Genomic DNA, 8290 nt, shown 5'->3' with positions numbered 1-8290 from the left:
AGAAATAATACAACTTAAGTATTTATTGTAATCCATGCTGATGAAACCTTCAGAGACTTATGTCTGAAAGGGAATGATCATACACACATACACGGGTGTGTTATATATATATATATATATATATATATGTGAATGATACAATGCATGTATATATGTATATATAATTTACTGAGAGCTGTGTGTGTGTGTATGTATATATATATATAGATATATAATAGTTTTAATACATATGATACAACATATGTATTGAATATACATGTATTATGTATATATATATTTATATTAAATATATTATGTAGATAAAAGTTAAGTTACATATAATATACATATATAATAAATGTATGTTTATGTGTATCTGTGTGTATTTATATACATAAATGTATGTTTATATATGTATGAACATATATATATGCATATGTATATATGTGTACATGTATGTATCTGCACGTGTATGTAGGTATATGAATATATGTATACAAATGTGTATACATGTTTGTGTGTGTGTATATAAACACACACATATATATATACATGCATGTGTATATAAATGTGTATGTATATAAAATATGCACATAACTATATATGTATATGTGATATCTATACATGTATGTATTGATACTCGCGTGTGTGTGTTATGTATATACGTCCTTTGTGTGTGTGTGTTTGTGTGTATTTATATATATATACACACACACACACACACATGTAATACATTTTATGTATTTGCACAGAGTTAGTAAAACGTGTATACAATAAATGTAATTTTAAAATTGTATTAAGATTCACAATCTTAGTTAATGCAGCTTCTGCTATATAATTTACTTTGCAATTCTAGTTTTGTTTATTTTGACAAAGTTTCTTATTTTCGCTATTATGATTTGAAAGAAGTTTCGCTTAGTGCAGTATTCATTAAATAGTATTGGGGGAAAAACACACCAGGAAAAAAGAAATCGACCCCTATTACTATCTTTTGTAGTATTCCTATTTCTTAGCTGTGGAATTTTTTTCTTTACCTTTTTTGTCACATGTCAGTTATTTTCGTGAAGTTATGTTTTTCTGTGTTTTTTTAAATTATTTTTTTAGGACATAAATGTTTAAGATATTTTCTTGAATTAGTGAGTTATTTCTAATTACAATTCTCTAGAATAGAAGTAGGTTTATATTTGCCATACAACAAGTGTTTATATATTTTAATGCTAAGTAACATTTGAATTTAGTTCTAACTTCATGGAAAATGTTAATTTTCAGTTTTTAGCCAAAAATTTATTCTTAATACACTGCTTAGATAATTTTCTTTGGAATTTAGATTATTTTGACTCGCAGGCATTTTTTTAATCTTTAAAAATTACTTTGTATTGTATCAAATAATTTTATGAAAGCATTTAGGATTTAGAAGCTGGCTATATATTTTCTAAAATGGTTTGAGGCTTTATTTTCTAACTTGAAATGAAGGGAATTTCTATTCTCTTTCGTGCTTTCTTATTCCAAGGATTATGGCAAATGCTATGAGTTGCTCACCTAGTCTTTCTTTAACACCAAGAGTAAATGTTTGAAATTTATAAACTTATAAAATTCATGTATTTCTTTTATTTTTTCTAAAGACTATAATCATTAAAATGACAAAGGTTGAAATATATTAACTTAGGTTTCTATGCTCTACTAAAACAAGAAGCATTGTGAAATACAGTGTACATAGTTTTTCAGCAGTTTACTATGTTTTTCTCTTGAAGTGAGATTGAGTCTGACTTTTCAATCTTTTTTTTTTTCCTTCTGAATGCATATTTGTTAGGCATTACTTGGAATTTACCAAGTGTCACTTGGCTTTATCACTTTGCCTTTCTCCTAATTTTATTTTTAAAGTTCTTTAGTAAACTTGGATAAGAAGAAAATTGAATGATTGAATTTTGCAAGGAATCTGACCAAGTGTGCAATATCTTGACAAATGAGGATCTATATCTTCAGGGCTTTCATCAAACTATGTTGGTGCCATCATAATTTTCTTCTTTTCTTACAAAAAAAAAAAAATTAAAAAAAATATCCTTTACTCAATTGTATGCATCATTTATTCAGAAAAGACTGGACAGAAAATTCAGTTCTCCATCTTGTGTTTTTCAAGTGAAATATTTAACCTTTGCTGGGCTGGTTGTTCCTTAAGATGTATACTATTTAATTTAAGAGCATCAAAATCAAAACACTGCCATTATCATTGGTATTCAGCATTTTATATTTGAAATGTCAAAGTGGATGTAAAAGAATTGCATTTGATTTCCTAGCTAATGAATTTCTGCTAGCTGCAACCACTTTTTTGTCTCTTTAATGACCACTAAAATTCTTTTAAACTTAAATGAAATGATTATTGCCAAACCAAAATGTTTTGGTTTCAGGCCCATCCTGTTTATAATGTGAGGGGGGGACCCTTGGTGTGGTTCTTATTAAACCTTTCTGCATGCCCTCATCTCATTCAGACATATATACATATGTGTGTATGTGTATACATATATATGCACATATGCATGTACACATACAAATACACTGATTTGTACACTTTAGGCCTTGGTCTAAAATATCAGTGTAAATTTTTACATAAACATTAGACCTTAATTTTTACTCTTGTTTCTTAAAGAATTTTTGAAAAGTAATTCTTAAGGTTCTTTTAAGTGCCTAACTCCTATTTATAAATTTTCTTTTAATCATTGCAGTTTGGTACATTGTATTTGTCATTTTGATGTTAAAATATTCTTTTCTCTGTTCAAGTATAATTATAGTATATATGACTGGTTGTCCCTAAACTTCACATTGGCTCTAATGTTACAGTTACTACAGTTTTCTTTTCAATGAAACAATTTATTAGGTGATTTGAAGCTGTGTGTTCAGGAAGTTTTTAGTTTAGTTTTGTTTTTATCTCTAAATTTTGAGACTCGGTATTTCTTTTATTTAATTTCCTGAACTCTCAAATAAGGTTTGGTTACATGTTAAAATCTTAGCCAGGCCTCTTATGAAAATTGAGTTTTGTTTTTGTTTTTTACTTTTTCCCAGATTTCGCATTTAAAAAATAAATTATTGATGTGAATTTACATATTTTCAGTGCCCATTGTCATGTAGCAATACTGTATCCCCCTTTTCATCTTGATTATTGAATTAGATTGCTTTTATCACTGTTTTGATTGCTTTTTCCCTATATCTTCTATCAAAAACCATTTAAATCTGTACAATAAATTACATGTTGTAAGCAATTAAAATTATGGCTACTTAAGGCTGGCAGTTGAAATGATTTCACTATTTCACATAGCAGCTGTGTTTGGCTGTCTTGGTGTGAAGTGAGCAAATAATAATTAAAAATTTGCAACAAATTCATATTTATGAAAAGGTTATTGATTTTTTTTTAAAATTTGATTTTTTTAAATCTTTGGCTTTTATTTGCTGTTTTTTTTCTTTTTTTCTGGTATGGAAAGAAGTTAGCCATAAAGATCCTTTCCTGTGTTGAGTCAAAATTGATCAAATATGAGGATGATATTTGTATTAATTCCAGAAAATTAAAATGACCAGAAATAGATATTGCTATGCAATATAATAATAATCCAGTTACTTTGGTAAATTTCAAATAATGTGTTGTTAGAATTTTTTTTACATAAGTTCCTGGAATATAGTATATAACACTACAAACATTTTTTGTTTTGTCTTTTGGCTGCATCAAATCTTGTTAGTGGCTGCCCAAATACTGAACAGGGGTATGTGTGTGAGATAATATGGATGTGTATTTATAAACGAATCATATAAAGGTTATATATATGCATTGTGTGTGTGCATATGGTATATAACAATTATATTAAATACATAAAGTGTCAAGATAATAGAATAATAGTACAGACAACTATAGATAAAATGTATGGACAATATATATTTGTATGAGTATATATATGATTATATGTATATAGATAAAATGTGTAGACAATATATGTGTGCATATATATATATATATATATATATATATAATGTATAAATAATATATATTATACATATAATGTATATATTTTGCATGTGGTAATGTGTGGGTTTTACATATTTATATACATAAATATATAAATAAAATATATATTATTGTATGATATATGTATATGTGTATATATTGTATATGTACATGTTTATTATATACTGTGTATATATAAATGTTATATATACTGTGTGTGTAAAGTCTATAGTTTGTATATATATACATAAGATGTGTATATATGTACACACATTGTGGTGTACATTTATATACACAATATGCTGTATTATATATATATATTTATGCCTATGCATGAATATACATGTATTGTGTGTTTATATGTGCGCGTGTGTGTGCGTGCTTATTTATTATTTTCTACATGTGTGTCTAGCTATGACCTGTGAAGCAATTTGATATTTTCTGGGAGAGTCTGTCACCAACTTGAAACTCTCAAACTAAATAGAAAATGAAAATGCCTACATACAGTATGAAATGTGTGGAATAAATGCTCATGTATGTTGTATCATTTGGATGATTGAAGTGTGCCTAGATGATAGGTTTTATGTAGTGGATCCATGGGTTGTCATTGTAGTGAAGCACAACATAAGGTTGGATTGAAGTCCACCAATGAAAATTGACAAAACACTTGTTAATCATATAGTGCTCCCCACTGCTTGCAATATTGAATTGGCTCTTTTATGATGTCTATTTAGGTTGTATGTGTAATACAAGTTGAATTTTTCCCATTGATAGAATATGAACAAGTGACTCTTTCAGCTACTTGGCTTTTATATGTGTGTGTGTTTCATGACATTTCTAGATTATTCTGTTAGCACTAAAATATTTGGAGCTCCACCTGCCCACCAATTTCAAAAATTGTCATCCACTTTTAATATCCATTGGATTGGTCTTTTATTGCTGTGGCTAGCTGATTTATTTTGTTGATGAGGAAGTCTAATTACAAACGTTTCAGGTATATTAAAGTACTTAAATTAGAATTCATAGGGTTATTAAATTGTAGTGATAATAGTTAAATTCCTTGTTTTCTTTTCAAAAAGTAGTTGAACTAGTTGAAATCTATAAGAAATCTTTTCTTTCACTTTTTGTTTGTTGAATTATTTCTCAAGTTACAATTTATAGTATTAGATAATTTGCAATTATTTTCATAGAAGCTCAGTTTAAAATTTTTTTTTTTTTACAGATAGAAATTACACATTACAGCCGTTTATTTAGTTTTATATTAGGATTAGTTAAAATGTGGTGTTTAAATCTTAAGTTTATTTTGCATTCCCAGAGAATATCATCAACATTAAGAGATCTGAATTGTTTTTATATACCTTTTTCATGAACTATATGCTTATTTATTATTATTTTTTTTTTAATTTCCAATTCATTTCTGGCTTTCTAATTTGCCCATATGCATTCTATTTTGCATTATAGATTTGCTATGTATTTTTTAATTCAGAGCCTGTCTTCCCACTCCCACACACTATATTGCCTTACCAAATATATTTATTTAAAAAAATATATTTCATCGCAGCACCAAACATTTTTATATCTCTCATGCATTTTTATTTCTTAATCAGAATCTATTATACTTGGGGATGTATCATATTTATTTAAAGTAGTTTTATTTGTTAAACCAAACTGATTTTTTTTTGCCACAGGTATAATAATGAAACATAATAAAGTACTGGGATTTGAAAAATGAAAGATTTAGTCTTTCGACCAAATGATGCTTTGGTTTCGCTACATGTTACTGTGCATGTTTTAAAAATTTTCGGGTCTGTGATATGTAATATTTGCATGTACTAAATATATCTGCCTAATTTTGTCTTGTTTGTTCTTTTTTTTTGTTCTTTGTTCCACTTATTTTGATATTTTCAGTGCAACCAAAGTTTGCTTGCTTTAATTGCTTTTCACTGGAAAGAAGGAAAAAAAAAACCCTTCATAGCTACATGCTATCTTTCACTTTGAAATATTTTGAAATATTACCAAATTTGAACTTCAGACTTTCAAATTACAGCATTTACATTAACAAAGAAAATTGCTTTTTAGTATCTAGATGTTGATAGTAACTCTCATTAAATTAAATTTTTTTTCTTGGTCCTTACACATTTTCATTCACTTCAAAACATTTTTTTTTTTTCCATTCCACCATTACAAGGATGGCTTTAGATGCATGAATTATTGGAGCACGTATTTTAGAGTGGATGCCATTTTTTAAAGACTTTTCACTCTATTTTCACGTGAGGCACTTTTCTTAATTGAGTAGACTGTGCAGCCTCTCTGTCTTTCTCCTCAAGACATGGGAAGCCCAAACCATAGAGTCAATACCGTAACATACTTCTAAAATTTTTCTGAATTTGGTATCAGGTACATCAGATACCAAATTTTAGGAAAATCTTAATGTCAGTCATTTTGCAATACTTATTGTAAAGTGGTTAGCATTAGGAAGTGCACCCAGTCACGAAACGTATGCCAAAGCAGACATTGGGGCATGATGCACTCCTTAGACATGTCAGATCCTGTTTGGTCAGCTTACTCAAACCAGCATAGGACATGGGCATTAACCAATGATGATGTCATAATGTTTAGTGTCTATAGAGACAGTGTACAGGTATTGTAACTATTAGCGTCTCTTGTAAATTTTTAACTATAGATTTTTTTCTTTGTTTGAGCAAAATTCAGTTCTATCAGTGCCACAAGAAAGATTCTAGATGAGATTTATAGTCATAGATACCATTAAGAGTTATGGCAATATGGTTTAGGGTGCACCTGTATTACACTAAAATTTTCAATATTTGATGTAGAACTGACGGAGTTTGAGACATAGTAAATATATGAAATAAAAAAAGTGAATTCAAAGGTTTGATGAGGCTGAAATGTGTTAAAATATGACTGAAGTCAGTTGATAATTAGTCCTAATTGGCTCAGACTGTTTTCTGAGTTGATGAGATGATTATTCACTATAACTATCAAAGATTGCTGCTGTAGTAGTATCTCTTTATCTCAGTCAAAAACAAATAACTATTTCCATTCAGTATTTGCATAATATATTAAACAACAAATATATTATGGTAATAAAATAGATATTTGAAGTCTGAGCAAACTACACATTACTTTTATTAACATAGCAAAGTTGAAAGAACCCAGTTAGGTTGAAATTGTGCTTAATTTTAAAATTATCTAGTCCTTAATGCAATAGGTTTCCATTCCATGTCCTTCATGATCCATATACTCCTTTTCTTATCCAATGACCCACTCACCTCTGGTTGAAAACCTGAAAAAAGCCATCATGCTGGAATTATAGCTTTGTCTACATATTTCTTCCACTTGTATCCCTTTAACTTTAATCATGTTTAATCATCTATGTAGATGGTCCCACACTAGACAGTTCTTAACATACAATGGCATGTTAGATTAGCTTGCTGTTTTCCTCCAAACCTTCCTATATACATACTACAGAGTAAGAATGGGAAAAACATTTGTCAAACCTGTTCTATCACTGATTTCTTCTACTGTAACAAAATGAGCACAGCATCTGCAATATATTGCTAGTAATTATTTCTACAATTTCAAAATGTTTAAAGGCAATCAACTCTTATCAGAACCATGCTCAATATTACAACAGTCTTAATTTTTCTCTTTGACTAGATTAGGTTCAGTGATATTGATGAAGAGGTAGAAATGGTATTTTCATTCATCAAATTTTTTTTTTATATGGTCATACTTTTTCCTAATATATTTGCAGAATAAGGAAAATGAATTCACTTCATCAAAATATTCATTGTAAAAGGTTATGGTTTTACTATCAAGGACAGTTTTGCTGTTACTCAAGTTAGCAACTCAGGATTTCATTTCATAGGGAAAATGCTAGTCTAGCAATCTATTGTGTCAGCCACCAGTGCTTTCATTAAGAAAAAAAAGACAATGATAAAACATGCTTAGGGTGATGTAATGCTTAGCCATACTGCATGGCACCTTGGGTATTTTTTGCTATAGCTTTGGGCTGACCAGAACCTTGTGAAGGGAGTTTTGTAGGTGGAAACTGAAAAAAGCCTTTTGTGTGTATATATAAATATTTATGTGTTATGTTTGTCTCCCTGCTACCATTATTTGACAATCAGTGTTTTGTTTACATCCCCATAAATCAGCAGTTTAGCAAAAGAGACATGTTACTTTGACTAAACGCTTCAAGGAAGTGCCCCAGCATGGCTGCAGTTCAATGACTGAAACAAGAAAAGAGAAGATAGCAAGCAGAATTAAATTTACATTTTTTTTATTGTTTTTGAATTTGTC

Source organism: Octopus sinensis, linkage group LG4, assembly GCF_006345805.1.
Source record: "Octopus sinensis linkage group LG4, ASM634580v1, whole genome shotgun sequence".
Taxonomy (NCBI): Eukaryota; Metazoa; Mollusca; class Cephalopoda; order Octopoda; family Octopodidae; genus Octopus; species Octopus sinensis.
This window is presented reverse-complemented; position numbering follows the sequence as displayed.